The sequence below is a fragment of the Pezoporus wallicus genome, unplaced genomic scaffold, assembly GCF_028554395.1.
Source record: "Pezoporus wallicus isolate ANWC-B61680 ecotype Strahan unplaced genomic scaffold, APGP_CSIRO_Pwel_v1 contig_371, whole genome shotgun sequence".
NCBI lineage: Eukaryota > Metazoa > Chordata > Aves > Psittaciformes > Psittacidae > Pezoporus > Pezoporus wallicus.
The window spans coordinates 478,863-496,321 of record NW_026640468.1 but is presented as its reverse complement, the minus strand read 5'-3'; positions in this window follow the sequence as shown (position 1 = coordinate 496,321).

Genomic DNA, 17,459 nt, shown 5'->3' with positions numbered 1-17,459 from the left:
TTTTTATGTAAAACTACGGAAGATTTCCAAAACATTTCAAGGGTGTGACAGTTCTGTTTCAGAACTCATTTTAATTTTCAAAACATAAAAACAACTTGTGAAGAGCTGGAAATACAAAAATGGTCTTTGCTACTCAATGCTAGTACTCCTATGGACAAGAAAAGATGGTCTGCAGCATGCAAAACTTAACCCTGAGACATCAACACAGAAATTGCAAAGGCCACGAGAGAGCTTTCTAGTCTGTGGTAATTCTTTTTTCCACATTTGGTATTAACTCTTTCAGACAGGTGAGTAGAATCCAAGGCCTCTCTCCCTTCTAAATTTTGATTTTAGCAAATGTAGCCTCACTTTAGGCCCTACGAAGTCAATCCACAATTAAATATCTAAACAATAGGCTTAACTTTCCAAGTCGTGGGTCATTCATACCTCCTTTTTCATGCCAGTGAAAGACACTCATCTCTTAAATATGAGTCCAAAATATGTGGGAAGTTCAGCAGCTCTGTGGTACCCAGGAGAGTTGTGATCCAGCTAGGTTGCGCGCTGGATGAAGTCTGTCCCAGTCCTTGAGCAATGCTTGTTTAGACATCCTTCTTTGTTCTGGAAGAGTACAGATACTATGTGCTAGTGATGCTTCATTTGCTGTGAAGATAGCTGAGGTGGGTCTGTTCGAATAACCATTTTCACGTCTGTAGGAAAACAGGTTTTTGTTCTTCCCCTGCACTGTCTTTGTCAGGAATAAAAAGGCCAGTGGGTGGCAGAGCAGCACACCGCACGGCTGAGGCAGAAGGTCCCACGTGAAACATGATTCTTAAATGGATGTGTGTGCTTGGGATTCAGATAAAATCGTACTTTGCACTAAGCATCCAGTATGTTTCATCGATATGCTGAACTTGCTGCCCTATTTTGAAGTAAACTAACATTTTTTAAATGAAACTAATGGTTTTAAACTAATGGTTTTAAACTAATGGTTTTTAAATGAAACTAATGGTTTTAAACTAATGAAACTAATGGTTTTAAAATAATTCCTTCCTTGTCTTACCTTGTCTTACAAAAAGATAGGCATAATAGTAGGTTGCCTGAGAATCTAAGGTGGAAAAATACTGTAAGATACAGTTTAGGCTGTATCTTCTGAGGAGTTGTTGTATATAACGTAATGTGAAGCCCTTCACCAGGAGACTATGTAAGCAACAAGCCTTTGGTTTGTGTGCTGAGCAGAGGGGATTGAAGGTTTTCACAGATGTTTTCTGCCACTGGAGCATTAGATATTAAATTAAGCACTAATTTCCTTGAAAAATTCAATTTTTGTGTTAAGCACTGAAAATACTAGGTTTTAGACACTCTCATCCATATACCTGCAGGAGGGTTATTTTTAGTGTAAATCCATATTTTTCATTGGTACAAAAAAAATCCCTGCTCTAGTTTTGAACCTTAAAATATAAGAAATTCTTTCATATTTTTACCACAGGCAGCTGACTTTGCACCTCCAAGTTTCTCTGGAAAATATTAGCTTGATTCATAGTCTCTGTCTTTTTTTTCATTCTCTTAAAGACTTTTAAGGTGTTCTTCCTTAAGGTGTTATTCTTTATCCTAAAATATGTGGTACCTGGTGAGGTGCTTTAGTAGCAGAGAGGTAATAGTTGAAAAGAAACACTGAACTGGATGTATGTAACAGTCTACAATGTTTTTTAATGGAGTGAGAAAAACCGCCTTGTATTTCCACAAATGAAAAAATATCAATTAACTGAGAAGTCTTTTCTCTTTTGGAGGGAAATATTTTGGAGGGAAATCAGGAAGGAACAGAGCTACATTTCTGTTGGGTGAAGTTCTGACATTGACATGTACTCTTCAAAAATGCCTTCACAAGATGTTTCTGTGCAAAAATGCCCATGAAAAATAGCATCGTTACCTTACACTAGCCCTGTAGACAATTGCAGTATACAGACTGCAGCCCTCAAAGCAAGACTGCTCAGATGCAAGTGGAAAATGCTACAGAAATTCCATTTGTCAAAGTAAGCCATCAGTGAAAACATGGTTTAGTAAAACAATTTCAATAATGCTAGGTGACTTTTACCTAAGGTTCATTTCTCAAGGTTATTTCAGAAGGTATTAAATAAGGTTACTTGTTTTTTCTCTTCCAGTGTTGGAACATGTACATTTCCAGTAATCTCTGCATTGAGAAGTCCACTTAAACTGTGCCATGCAAGTATCTATGCTATATACTTAGGTAAAACAGTAACAGAAAATTACAGTTTCACTGAAGTTCTGAAGAATTATCATGAAATCTGGAAACTGATTTTCCCTGGTTTTGATACAAACAAAACCATGTATCAGAGAGGAATCAGCAAAATCATAAGAAAAAAAAAAGCTTATAAAACCCCTAGAGATAATAAGAGAAATGTGTATCTATAACATTACATATATTAATTACCTGAAAGCAAACTGGATCATATGAACTTGCCAGCTGCCTACAGTTAGAAATGCAATGACTCAACTCAGTGATCGCTCTGAAAGCAGAATCACGATGGGAGATCCTGTACAGAGTAATACATATTAATGCCAAAAAAGGGGACAGTTTAGAAAACATGCTCTGATGTTCTTGTCTGGGCAGAAGTCTCATTATCATTCTGACTAACAAATCAAGTGTACTAAGGCATAGCTGATTCATTCCCATTTTAGAGATCCTTGCAGCAAAGTTGGTATTTTTAAACGAAAAATTCCGAAGTTTGTGTAGTTACAGCTGAACACAGCTAACTAATCCAGTAACCTGGATCTTACTTGCTGAAATTGCCATGCTTTTCACTCTAAAGAAGTTTCAGTTAACAAACCAAGACTTTGACCTTTGATGTTTCACTTAACATTAAAGATTCCTGTAAGGAGGATTCCTGTAAGCCCTGTAAGGAGGGAGACACAATTTATTGGTTAAAAACCTACATGGTCTTATCTGCAGTTCTGTTAAAGATTTTATGCCACCCACTTTCACAGTGTAACAGCACCATTAGCATACCTTACAATTAGGCACAGAAAGAAAGACTATAACATGAAGCCAAAGAAAACAACAATGCTATCTAAAATATACATTTAATGATGATCACAAGCCTTTTAAAGATGCTGACACAATAGAAACATGCCACTCCAGTAATCTCATAGCTTAAAAATTATTTGCATGTCATCAACCACCATTGCCAATGGCAAAGATGTGTTTCCATGACATTTCAGTTGTCCTTTTTTAGTTTTTATTGCCCATTGGCCATTTAAGGAGTCTTCGATGTAATATTGAACAAAAATAAACTTTGGCCCATATAATAAATAGCACGCTGCGCTTTGTAAATATTGCACAAATATTCTTTGATTTAACGCATACAGCAGACCTCAGAGTAAAGTAACTACTTGTATCATTTGCTCTTCAAGAACATGTAGAATCTGAGCAAGACATTTTAATTCTTAGGTGAGCACTTTAGTCTCCAGTTTGTAGATTTGTAGTTGTATATTCAATTTGTCCTCATCTGCAAGACAAATTCCCTGATTGAAGATAGGAGATTATTAAGCAACTGATGAAAGGAAGGCTTAAAAGCATGAATAGCAGCCTTTGTTATGTCACTCTGACCAACATACTAGAAGCTCCTGGTAATATAAATTTCAGTAGCATACCATAGCACCTGGCGTATTCCATTATATTTACGAGAGCCATCATTTTCCACAGTGAAGCAGGCAGATGAAAATTTGTTTCAGAAAATAAGTTGACATTTTTCAATGCCTTTGGGGTCTGCTTCAGAATCCAACTGCAAGGATTATGCTAAATAGGCCCAGTAAAACCCTGAGAAATAGAACCCAAGATCAAACTCAGTGTTGATACAGAAGATTATGGCAACCCTGTATCAGTGATTCAATAAACTATGCATGTAGTTAAAACAAGACATTCCCTTATTTTGGTCCGTTGCTGATCTGTTTTCCCTCTTGACTAGGACTGATCTAACAGAACCTCATGAATGTATTCTTTTTACTAGCTTCTTCCCAGCTTTCTCTTTTTAGCCTAAGTTCTTCTGATATTTGGGTCTTTCACCATAAGATATGCCACATGCCTGAAAAGGAATTGTTACATAACAGCCCTTGTCGGGCCCTTTCTAGTGATGCCTATGTGAGTATAATTCCTGGTAGGCCTTGCATGGCTGCAGGGCAGAGTGCGTTGAGGTCCTTTGTTGCCCTGGGGAACAGGCCCTATTGATGGTTTGCTGCATTTGTCAGCATCCATGGAACAGGAAAGAGGATGTGAGCCTGCAAGTTCTAGGATGATTCTGGACAAGGCAGCAAATATTTTTATCTGCAACTTTCAAGAAATTAGCTGGTATTTGTGTGAGGTACAGGGAACCCTGTAAATTAAAAAGGAAATGTCCTGGCAATGAAGACAGCATGTATGATGGATCCAGCTTCAGAAGTACAGAATACAGAACACAGGAAATACAGGAAATTGAGAAAAAGGAGAATGCATGATACTGGAGTCACAGTTTAGAGCAAGGCACAAGAGTGTAAGGGTATGGGGTCTGAGATCAAAAATTTAGTTTGGGAAGATGCAGCATATGTAGCTAGAGCTGATAGTGTTTGGTTTGGGTTTTTTTTGTTCCCACAAATAACTGTGCAAGTTACATGACTTAGCACGAAGGCTTGCTTGTCAGCAGTGAAGTAGCCTTTGTAAGGCTTTTGTTCCCATGAAATTTTGTCTAACCTTATCTCACTGTTGTGGCCAGTGACCAGATCAGGAGGAGAGATGATAAGTGCAGCAGCATGAAGGCCTGTAAAATCACAGCTCTTTCATGAGAAAGTAATCTACAAAATGCAAAAATAGAACAGTAAAGTATAAGTAGAAAGTAAAGCAGTCCTTTAATCGATCTGGGTATGACTTCATGCTCAAGGCTACATGTTCAGCAGAAAAAACAATTTGTACCACGTAAAGCAGGAACACTTGCCATGAAAGCAAATTATATGTATGGCTTTCATCTCTCTGCAACATCAGACCTTTTTTGTGCTTATATCACTTTACTCTTCTGAATTACTTTCTGTCCAGCAGGTTTTTTTCCAGAGAAGATCTGTGATGATGATATTTTGTATTGACGTGTACAAAGAATTTAGTTTTTGAGATATCTTGAAGGCAAAGCATACACAGTGCTGTTTTCTTCCACTTGCCTGCATTTTTTAGCAATGAATAAAATGCTGGGGGAGTGCAGTATAAGACTGATAGGTCTTTAAAGAAAAAATCCCTAACCCAGTGAACACCTTAGTCCTTGCATCTGTCTATACTTAAATAATTGCTACTTGTGGTTGCAATTACACGTAGGAAAAAAGTCCTGTAGAATATTATGCAGAAAGATCCAGGTAACTACTGGAGCCTGTGACTCCATAAATAGGGTTCTTTTAAGCTATCATGCCAAACCTCCTAGCTAAGAGGCAGGCAAATGTGTGCCTGAGCCAAGTGGTCACTTTAAAAGCAGAAAAGTTAAAACTGGGCCAGAATACAAAGTTAAATGGTGATAAGGCACAGCCATAGTTACTGTTGCCATGGTTTCTGCTCAACTGTCACTGCAAGTGCTCAGAAGGCTTTCACACCTCCTGGCATGCTGTGTCAGGATGGTCAGGAAATGCTACAACTCTTGGGACACTGCCAGCAGGAAGCCTCTGACACCTTAGTTTCTGCTTTTTGCCTCCCATCTTGTGAAATGACACATTTCCATAAGGCCTGCTGCTGTTGTTGATACCATTAGGGCAGAAAAACCACCATCCTTGGAAGTGCCATGTGATGTTTGACAATGTGGTTTGCCTTCTGTCATTGTTTTGTGTGCATCTTCTGTACTTTACAAAGTAGAGCTAAATGGTTCCTACAGCAGTCTGCAGTAGCTTGTGACAGCGTACAACAGCCTCTGACGGAAGGATGGGATTAAAAATCAAGAGCAGACTTCAGGTAGTCTTCAGGATAAAAAGAAACACCAGTGTTTAATTAAATGTAAAAGCTTAAACCCTGCTTTGTGAGTTAGGTGACTGGGGACAGAGCTGAGTAAGGGTTACCTGTTCGAGCAGAGACCCACACAGGAACATCCACCCAACTCAAGCACTTGTAACAGGCTTCAGAAGCACATTGGAAAAGCTGACATGCATGTCCACATTTCCAGCAAGGCATGTGGGAAGCCAGGGGTCCAGCCTCATTTGTAGGCATTCCACACTAATCTCCCTGCACTGCCCTTCCCGTGGCTGAGGGAGGTGGAAACAGGTTGTGGCTCCTCTGTGGGACACCCCTTCTCTCTGATATGTGCATGAACTTTTTTTCTGGGACAAGTTCTAGGCCTGTCGATTTGTAATTTTGGCTTTCTGGCCTTCCAGAGGAAAGGCTGGAAGGTCTGAGATGTTGCAAAGTTGTTCAGTTCCTTTGAGTTTTTAAGAAAAGGTTATTCTGATCTGCTGGGTTTTTTCCTGGAGTAAGCAGCTTCTGGCAATATTAGTAAAATGAATAAATTTCCCTTCCCACATTTTACCAAGGTCTGACTTCAGAATACAACCTTGCTATAGGCAGATGCCTTCCAGAATGCAAGCTGCTAGCAAACACAAATTACAGCAATGGGAATCAGATGAGATTTTAGAGACAGGGTTCCCAAACTTTGATTCATGTGGGACTGCTTCCTTGTGGGCACCACATAGAGTGGGCACCACATAGAGAATTAATTTGTAATACAGCACCTTTTATTTAATGGTATACTTCAGTAAAAATGTTCATTAGCAAGCCACATGTAAATGTGTCTTTGGATGCAAGTGAAATGCTGAGAAGTTTATGAGGAGAATTCAGGTGTGTAGGCAGATGTAGTTTACCCAGTCAGAACCTGTCCTGGCTTCAGCTGCAACAGTTTAGGGAGAACCCTATTGCTACTGCATCTCTAGAAATAGATGGGAAGGAGCTGCAGGTTCTCTTTCATTGCTATTTCTAAATCATGGAAGGAACAGTGGATCCTCTTCTCCTGTGATATTAGGATCCAAGAATGAGTAAATTCACTGCAAGGCAATTTGTTTTTTTAAAAATCACAACATGCCTACTCCAATTTTCCAGTCCTTTTTTGCTCAGTATAAGTAAACAGGATGGTAGCTGTAGAAGCAGGACATGAGACAGTGCTAAATACAGCAAGAATCTTGGAAGAGAAGGACAGCAATGGGAGGAGCACTGGTCCTGTCCTGTGCAATAATACACTACATTTGTCAGCATACATTGCTGGACCACTGGTGTTTGCATAGCTGCTGATATACTCCTCTTCTTGAACAAACCTGGCTCTTGGTCTTTCATGAAAGTAAAAAAAAAAAGCCTCTGTCTGTATTAATTATGTATCTTAAAATAAGCTGATCCCTTTGATTAGAGTACAGGATATTGTTTCCAGGAAGATGAAAATAAAATGTCTGGCCTATTTTAAAACTGAAGATTTATGATGACAAGTGAATACAAACAGCTCTAAGAGAGCCCTAATGCACTATTGCTTTTTTTTAAAACACAACTCTGTAGGAAATTTACCATTTTAACAAAGAGAGACTGGTTTGCCTGACATCAGCTGAACTATCTATATTTACAGATCAAAGAATACCTCTTTTAGTGTTAAAAAGACACTTAATTTTTCATGCAAAGTTACCTCAACAGAAAAAGAAAATATTTTTGTACTTTTTGCTCTCAAACTGTGCTGAAAAATCTCTGTGGACAATATTTGAACCTAGGTAAAGTACCGCTGATATTCTAAAAAAAAATAGAGATAAAAAGTATGCCTAAATGCTAGCTCAGATACAGTACTGTTCTGTTTCTAGTGTGACAATTAGAATGCCAGGATTAAAGCATTTACATAATTTTGTAGGATTAGTGACTATCAATGTAGAGTGTAAAACATACGAAACAGAAACATCATTTGGCTATGTAATTCCTTCTTACTCAAATATCCTTCTGAAAAAAGGGCTAATCAATAACTCAGAAAATAATATCTATTGTTTATATGTAAATTAACTCAGCCTCAGACTCTTAGTTTTAGAAGCAGGTTTGACACAATTAATTGAATATTCACACTCCAAAGCAAGGACTTGTGGAGAGAGTTGAAGGAATGCATGTTAATGAACACTAATGGAATTCAAAGAACTTTCTCTGATAGAAACTGACAATCCTAGCATCTGTAATAGCAGGGTTATACACAGAGACAGAATTGCGTGGCTGGTACTTTACAATAACCACCAAACTCAAGGTAACCTCCTTCTGGAGGAGAGAGGCCTGAAAGTGAAGAAAAGTGAAATGGTACTGGGTGTCTTTCTAGTAACCATGATTTCAAAGAGAAGACTTAAGGTTGATGGTTGCACAGACTCTCCGCACTCCAAAAGAGAACATGTAGAGGGTTTATGGTCTACATTATTTTCTTCCCTCTAAGAAAGAGACAGTGCCCACAAGACTGATAGGGACCAAAGGACCAAAGGGCTCATTCTGTTCCTCATACTGGAAGTAGACAGCTTATTTGGAGCAGACAGAAGGAGGCAGAGTGATTACAAAATACAGCAGGTCTAGATGGAAATAGCTCTTCCTTGGTTGAAAGAATACTTTAAAGCATGGGATGAGGAGTATTGCAGACCCCTGGGTTTTTGCATCTTTTTCACCTTTTAATGCTCTGATTCAGGCAAAATCTCAGAATCTTATGAAAAGAATTTCTGAATTCAAACAGTATAAAATAAATCTGTACTTATATAAGAATTTTCCAGTTTTTCATTAGGCTTATAAATGAAATGTTCTATTTACCAAATGTAGCAATTATAGGGCAATAATCCACCACTTAGTACAGAACAATCTGCCTGTGTCTTTACATTTCCTTTCTATTCATTGCTCTGACTTCTGTTCAGGAAAAAAGTGTAAAGCCTTTCTTATTTCAGGTGCCTATTTTCTTCAAATTAAGTATTTATGTAATGAAATGCATAGAAATACAGTATTTGAAAATTTGGTAAATAACATTTGTAAATAACTTGTGAATAACACTTGTAAATAACTTGTGAATAACAATTGTAAATAGCACTCAGTATTTTTAGGAAGATCCCAGGTAAGCACATAATAACCGATAATAACTTGTCTAGGTTATTATATTAGTCTACTAAATAGTCATTCTGTCCTGACAGTAAGCAAACTATTATATGCATTTATTTTCAATATGCAAGAGTAATACTGAAATCATACCTGAATTGAATCCTGATTCACTGTGCTCTGTCATATTCACCAGCCTTTGCTTTAGATTTTGGAAATGAATATTCAGCATGAAATAATCACACAAAAGTTGGCCACTTCATAATAGTCCAAGCACTGTTTTATAATCTTCACATCAATGGTACTATAAGAAATGGTTTGAACTTATATGTACTTTTTGTGTTATTTCTTGTACTTTGAGAAGAGCCAAACACCATTAACATCCCCTTCATAATACTCCACAGCAAGCCAGAGAAAAAAATAACATCGAATCACAGAATCATAGAATGGTTAGGGTTGGAAAAGACCTTAAGATCATCAAGTTCCAACCCCCCCTGCCAGGGGCAGGGACACCTCACACTAGACCATGCCACCCAAATCTTCGTCCAACCTGGTCTTGAACACTGCCAGGGATGGAGCATTCATAGCTTCCTTGGGAAACCCATTCCAGTGCCTCACCAAACACTCTGCGTCTCCAAGACTGAACCTCACTCAAGTTCATCTTGGACTTGTTCTGGGCAATTTGTCCATGTACTTTGCTTTGTAGCTATTCTTTTTACGCTTGTTAAATCTGCAGTGGGATCCACAGTTACCTGGCACTGCAGGGATCATTTGCTAAGAAAGCTTACACTTTCTGAGACCTGCTGAGCTAGTCAGCCTTCAACTGTAAGCGGCGAGGAGAAGCAAGACACGCCAACCCAATAGGGGTGATAAGCAAACTTCTACTTTATTTGTGGTGCACTTCGCTTATATCTGCGTGGTGTTTAGCCACACCTACTAGTCAGAACAGTATTGGTTAGTTCTACGCAGCTTACTTCACATTCTCCTCCCACATCCGGTATCTCGTTACCTGTGAGGCCTACACCTTGCTTTGCTCGCACAAGGCCTCTAAGGATCCATGGCCTTGCTCTTGGAGCCATTCTGCAACAATTCCCCCCTTTTTCTTTTGTGCGGGCAAAACACTGTGGGTCGTTCTGTTCACTTGTTTTCACCACGAAACTATAAGCAAGTCTAACAACTACAGTGATTAAAATAGCAATGATACATAAGCGCAGTCCTTCAAATAGCAGTGTTTTAAGCCAACCTGTAATGCCCCATGAGGACAACCATTTAGTTATCCCTAGGTCATTGCTCATTTGCAATTGCTGGGTAAGCTGAGCCAGGGTTTTCAGCCGTGCGTGTATCAAATTAGAATGACCAGAAAGATTCATACAACACATTCCATCAAACTCTTTACATCCATGTCCCTGCGCCAACAACAAAAGGTTCTGCAGTGTTGCATGTCTTACAGAGTCAACATCAAACAACAAATCAGAAATTGCCTTCGATGTAGCATTTGTCTGCTTAGCAAGCCAGCAGCCTAGCTTGTTTAACTGAGCCAAGGCCCCAGCTGAAGCACTTACAGTGATTTGGCATATTATGATTGGATACATGTCTTGAAGACCCTTAGTGACTAACATATAATTGGTTAAACACAGGTGTGAGAACTCAACCTTGAAAGCTTGCCAACAGTCCACAGTTCTCATTAACTTGGTGAATTCCAGCCTCTTATCTTGCTTGCTTAAGCTTCTTCGGGCCTCTCATGGCCTTGCTGTATCTTTCAGGACTATTCAAAGTTTATGTACCAATTATGCATTCTCCCGTGAGAACACTGTCTCCACATCCCCCCCCCTTTTGTTTTATCCAGTAAGAAGTCACTACTACAGCAAGGGACACACACATTTACATTAGCAGAGTAACTATTACAGGGTGCAGCAGCATGTTGAAGATGCTGATGGCAGCGAGGGACTAGCCAAAGAAATTTCTTACCACTGGAATTCTCCCGCCCTCTTAATTTATTCCATTACCTGCTTTATAACACTACCATTGTATTAGAATCTTTCCAGCTTTTGCCTTAGCATTTTCTAACAGCTACTGCAAATTGCCATACTCTAACATCTCTTTTACAAGTGACAAATCTATACAATACAAGGTGCAGTTTCTTATTAGCAACTAGCTAGTAAATACAGGTGGTTTTATGCACAAAATCACAACCTCTAATAATAGCTACTTTACAAGCATACATATTCAGGATGTTACTTTTCAGTTGCCCCGAAGTGATGTTTTGCAGTTATGTGTTCTTTCTCTTCCTCTATCTCATTCTGCTTGGGGTATTCACGGTCAGCTCCTGTAGCTGAGGCATCAGGTTTTTCCATTCGTCTGTCCAGCTCATGGCAAGGCTTGACAAACTTTGCAGGCAGTCGCCATGGACCTGTAGGCAGGAGGACACAAATATACCCCCTCCCCCAGGTTATCAGTTCTTGAGAAGTAGACAGGTTAAACAGGTTAAATGCAGCATCATTACTCTCTCTCTCTCTCTCTCTCTCCCCCCCCCCCTTTTTTTTTTTTTAATCCCTGCAAAAGCCAGCCTGCTGGGCAGCACCTATAGCGGCCTGCCTGCTTCAGCAGCAACCATAAATACCCACCGGCAACCACACCTTTACGTTAACCCTTTCATGCCCGAAATGTTAAACAGCTACCCATTGAAAGCTTTTACATGAACCCAACAACAAGAAAAATACACAGAACACCATCTGCCCTCAGCACACACACACACACACACACACGTATGGGATCCCACAAGCACACGCCGCACAACTATAATATTTGAAGCACAAAATCCAGACAATCATTACTCCCACTACAGTTCCACATACAGAACGTGGCACAAGGACTCTGTGGAGACTAATAGCAAACCAGCTCCGAGAAGCATCACTGCAGTGCAAGGTGGCAGGCTCAACCTTAGCGGGTGTCCCCGCAGAGGCTCTGCCTCCCCCACATCGTATGAGGCTTGGGCTTTTATACTGACCAAAATGCACACTCATTCTGACACAGGTGGCCAGCCTGTGCTGGAAGAAGTGGCCAGCAGTATCTACAAAGGTCTCCAAGGGTTGATAGAAACCTGGACATACTTATATTTACCAACTTCTAGTACATGAGTATCACAGAGAAACTGTATGGGCTCCCCCTGTCAATTGCAAGAAAAAATCATAACATATATGGCTTGAGCATAAGAGGATTTTAACCCATACGTGGTCACTGCTTGTCAGGCCTCCTTAACTATTTTGAGATCAAGAGCTTCCCACTCTTTAGCCCCCTGCTGTGTAGTAAACACAGGATATGCAGAGATGCCCATTGCAGAAAATTCACCAGTAATGTTCGCATCTTTGTTTAACCATTGTTACAGCTGAGCGTCTCGGGAGACAAAGAGTGAGAGTCTGGAAGCAGAGGATATAAATCTGGCTCGGATTCAGGGGATTCGGGGGCTGATCCTGGGCCGAACTCAGGGTCTCCGTTGCTCGCAGCTATGTCTTTCTTGTCAGATGTTTCTCATTCGGTATGTAGCCATCTGCAGACCTGGCTCCTCCGTAACTGAGTTAAAAATTTACACTCTAGGACATAGTGGGTTGGAGAGGCTCGCAGTTCCTTTAAATCTCCCGCTAGCGCATAATCTCTATTTTCTACTGCGTGCTTCAAAATGGCACCCCAATCGATCCCGCGCTGAGGCACCACCCTCTTCCTTTCAGCTTCCTCGACATTCATCATGCGTATCCCTTCTAATATACTTTCTCTGTCCTTTTCAAAGTCCCTACTTTCGGAACTGGGGTGGTGGGGGAGCAGGGGGTTACACCTCCTCCACGGCACCTTCTGATGGAGGGGGAGAAAAGGAAGGGGGGAGGAGGGGAAACTGTGTGCTCCAGCAAGTTGGGGGAAACGAGTTGTAATCTTCCCCCAGCTTCAACCGACCGGGGACGTCTGTTCCTAGTTTCTCCGTTGCTACCGCGGCAGTTTTCTTTTACGCCTTGTATCTTTTTATACAGTTTATTACTTCTCTCCGTGGTTTACTGAGTTTCTTTGCCGTTTTATCATCATTAAGCATTGAGTCAAATAGTTCATCACCAAACTTTCACCACTCACTCTCCTCAAAAACTGTATTAGGATCTACAAAAAATCCCTTAGCCTCCCCTACAGCCACTAGACCTGCTAGCTGCTTTAGAGTCTCAGGCTCAATTCCCCGCTTTTATAAAAAGCACTGTAATAAGTCCAGGGCTACCTCTCGGTCCATTTTCATGGCCGGCCTTTTCCGGATCGTCTTCTTCTGGGTCGTCCTGTAACCTTGGTCTCCGGATCGTCCTCCCGACGCAGCAGTGTCTGGTTCGCCCCAGCGGCGGACTCCTTTCGGTTAGTCCAAGCACCCGGGTCCGTCACGTCACCACAGCAGCATTGCCCGCGCTCCCCGGCCGCTGCCGCCGGCACCACTCACTCACTGTTCCGGGTCCCTGATACTCAGGGCCCTGTATTCTGGGTCCCCGTTAACCGGGGCCCTGTATTCCGGGTCCCCGCTAACCGGGGCCCTGTAATCTGGGTCCCCGCTAACCGGGGCCCTGTATTCTGGGTCCCTGCTAACCGGGGCCCTGTATTCCAGGTCCCCGTTAATTGGGGCCCTGTATTCCGGGTCCCCTGTAGCCGGGGCCCTATAGTCCACGTCCCTGTTCGGGCGCCATTTGTAAGCAGTGAGGAGAAGCAAGATATGCCAACCCAATATGGATGATAAGCAAACTTCTACTTTATTTGTGGCGCACTTCGCTTATATCCGCGTGGTGTTTAGCCACTAGTCAGAACAGTATTGGTTAGTTCTACACAGCTTCACATTCTCCTTCCACATCCGGTATCCGGCCTACACCTTGCTTTGCTCACACAAGGCCTCTAAGGATCCATGGCCTTGCTCTTGGAGCCGTTCTGCAACATTCAACAGTTGCCAGATTTGAACTTGTGGAAGATGATTTTCTCTCTTGTCATTGACAGGACCTTTGAGGAATTTTAGTTACAGTTCTGTGCTTTGCTTCTTCGGCACTTGTGGGGCAACAAATGCTTTCCACTACACAACCAACTAGATGTCAGGCTTGGTGTTTGAGTCAGTCACTCCCATCCCTTCCCTGCAGGGAGGGTCAGGTGTGCCTGTTTGCAAGCATCAAGGAAACATGCAGGCCAAACTTTTAACAGGAGGCCTCAGTGACCTAGCAGTGTAGCTCTGCTGGCCAAGCTTAACCTTAGATGATCAAATGTACAATGACTTGCAAAGAGCAAGCTTTGTTCCACCTTCATTTGTGCCCTGAGCTACCAAACAAGAACTCATGCAGAGTTCTTTCAGAAACAGGGAACAGTTTTTCATAAAAGGCGTGCCTCAATATGTCAGATCTTAGAAAACAGTAAGTGAGCAGTTTACTTCTGCCTGCCTACGTAAAAGACCTGCACTTGGTGCTATGCTTTACATTCTTTCAGACCTATACAAGCACAGTGGGGTTTTTTCTCTTATCAAAGGAAGCACAAATTCAATACCAGGTTTTAAGCTGTGGGCTTTAAGCCATGACAATTTTTGAAACATACTGTGAACTGTAATAACAAAAAAGATAATGCCTTTTCCTCCTGCAAACCTGAGTTCAAATCTTTCCCTAGGCTACAAGCAAACACGAACATGGGCATCTGATCCTGTTTTTCCTCCTCTGCATACGTCACAGAGCTGTTGCAAACCAGAATGACTTGCAACTTCTATTAAGGGGACTAAATGCCAAAAAAGAAGGATAGTTTGTGAAGAGCAGGATGCAGCTGAGTGAAATGCCCTGGGGAAGGGAAAGTAAGTGGCCAAGGAGGGTGGAGTAGGAGGGATGTAGAAAGTGATTGTTTTTTCTGTCCCTTCCATAGTAAATGTTTAGTCCTTTCACCGGTGAATAACCAATTTCATATAGGTTGTATTTTTTTAATCCTTCAGTCAACATTTGAATGTGCTGGCAGTAAATACTGCAAACTGTTTTGGATTACAAAATTAGTTTCCTTTCAAATTATGCCTGGTAGCATTTAACTACTGCAGACATAAAGTCAGGTGACCTCTCTGCATCTGGACACCAAAACAAACCTGTTAGTAATTTGCCTGACAGCATCAGTGCTTTGCCTTGATTCCTTATGTCCTGGGCAAACTGTAGGACTGGGAATCATGTCTGGCCATCCAGAAGCTCTGTATCCATCAAATTGGATGTATGCTGCTTCATAAGCAACTGTAGCCTTTTTAAAAAGGTCAGGGGAAAAAAGCTGCTGAATTCTGCATGCTACAATTTCTTTCACTCTTGGTTTCATGTTCTTGGAAGATCTAAACTGGAGAAAATACATGTAACTGTTAGGCCTAATACTGAAACCTTTTCAGATTACCATCTCCCAGCTGATTTCAGTTATGCACTTGAAATATGTTGGAATCATAGAATCATAGGATAGTTAAGGTTGGAAAGGAGCTTAAGATCATCTAGTTCCAAACCTCCTCCCATGGGCAGGGACACCTCACACTAAACCATCTCACCTAAGGCTTTGTCCAACCTGGTCTTGAACACTGCCAGGGATGGAGCACTCACAACCTCCCTGGGAAACCAATTCCAGTGCCTCACCACCCTAACAGGAAAGAATTTCATCCTTACATCCTATCATCTAAACTTCCCCTGTTTAAGTTTTAACCTGCTATCCCTTGTCCTATCACTACAGTCCCTAATGAAGAGTCCCTCCCCAGCATCCTGATAGGCCCCCTTCAGATACTAGAAGGTTGCTATGAGATCTCCAGGCAGCCTTCTCTTCTCCAGGCTGAACAGCCCCAACTTTCTCAGCCTGTCTTCATACGGGAGGTGCTCCAGCCCCTGATCATCCTCGTGGCCCTCCTCTGGACTTGTTCCAACAGTTCCATGTCCTTTTTATGTTGAGGACACCAGAACTGTACACAATACTCTAAGTGAGGTCTCAGGAGAGCAGAGTAGAGGGGCAGGATCACCTCCCTCAACCTGCTGGTCATGCTCCTTTTGATACAGCCCAGAATCTGGTTGGCTTTCTGGGATGTGAGAGCACACTGCCGGGAACGTGGAACCCGGAAGAGCTAAATAGTTCTGATGAGGAGTAAATGTTTAGTAATGAGTACATGCTATTTGATAGGAAGTTTAGAGAGAAGAGAAAAATGCCACAGCAAGCCATTTTTAGCCATCTGCCCACTACCAAAACTTTCTCTCTTAGAAACTTTTCAGTGTAGGACATGGGAATGGCTCTTCTCCTTCTGTCTTACCCACCAAGGTGGATTAAAGGATGATACAAATATATTTCACTCTTTTGTAACTATGTTTGTTTGGAAGTAATCACTGGTGTTGCCAGAGGGATGGTGTATAATGGTGAATGGGAGTAAAACTGATCCTCAGGTTTGGAAAGTAAAATATCTTCGTAACACAGTATGAACAAGTTTGAAAACCATGCTGTGCCTTTCCCTACAGCTACCACTTCACTCTTTTCTATAAAAACACAAAGCAACTGCAGGATTGCATCATGTGTCAATAGCTAGCAGTGAAGAGAGAATATACTAAATATTTTCTTTAAAAGACTCTTATCCTGAACTGAGTAAATTAATCTGATGGTGTAACATAAGGATTGACTCAAAAGCAACAGATGGGAGCAGGATGACCCAGTTTCTGGAGAAACAACCACCCTCTTCATATTCCACAATCTTATCAAGACACATCTGGGTTATAGTTTCTTGGAAGTCAAAACAACTACTGCTTATGATAGTCCCATGGGCAGGATGGGAATCGTGCTCCAAGCCAGCACCAACAAACCTTTGTTAGCCTGGAGGCCAATGCCATGCTCAAACATTTTCGTTGGGAATCTCTCCTTCCCTTGCTAGTAGGCCTTCAGATTGTATTGCTGCCTTGCTGCATTTAACCTGGAAAAAATCATAAATAACTCTGACATAGAGCAAAGAAGCATCTAGAAATACTCAGATATATGTGGGGGTTTGGACAAACCTCTAAATAAACTTCATAGATACCACTGTCACTACAGTGTGGACAGCCAGTTGTGTTCTGGTTCCCTGTCTAATTTTCCATTACACTTCTCTGTAGGGAGAGGTGTAGGCACACCTCAGTCACAGATGATTTCCCCAAGAGGAAGCAAAACCATTGTTGCATACAGAGTTATCTGTGCTTACACAATCGTACAACTTAATTATTTACCACAATCACGGCATTTCAAGTGATTAGCTTACTTACATGGATTCCCCTTCTCCAGCAGGATGGTGTTACACTGTGTATTGCAAGGTCTTCTGACAGCCTGGGACATAGGACTTCTTGAGCTTGGATAGCGAGAGGCTAGTAAATGCCCCCCAGTTTCTTAGGGCTTC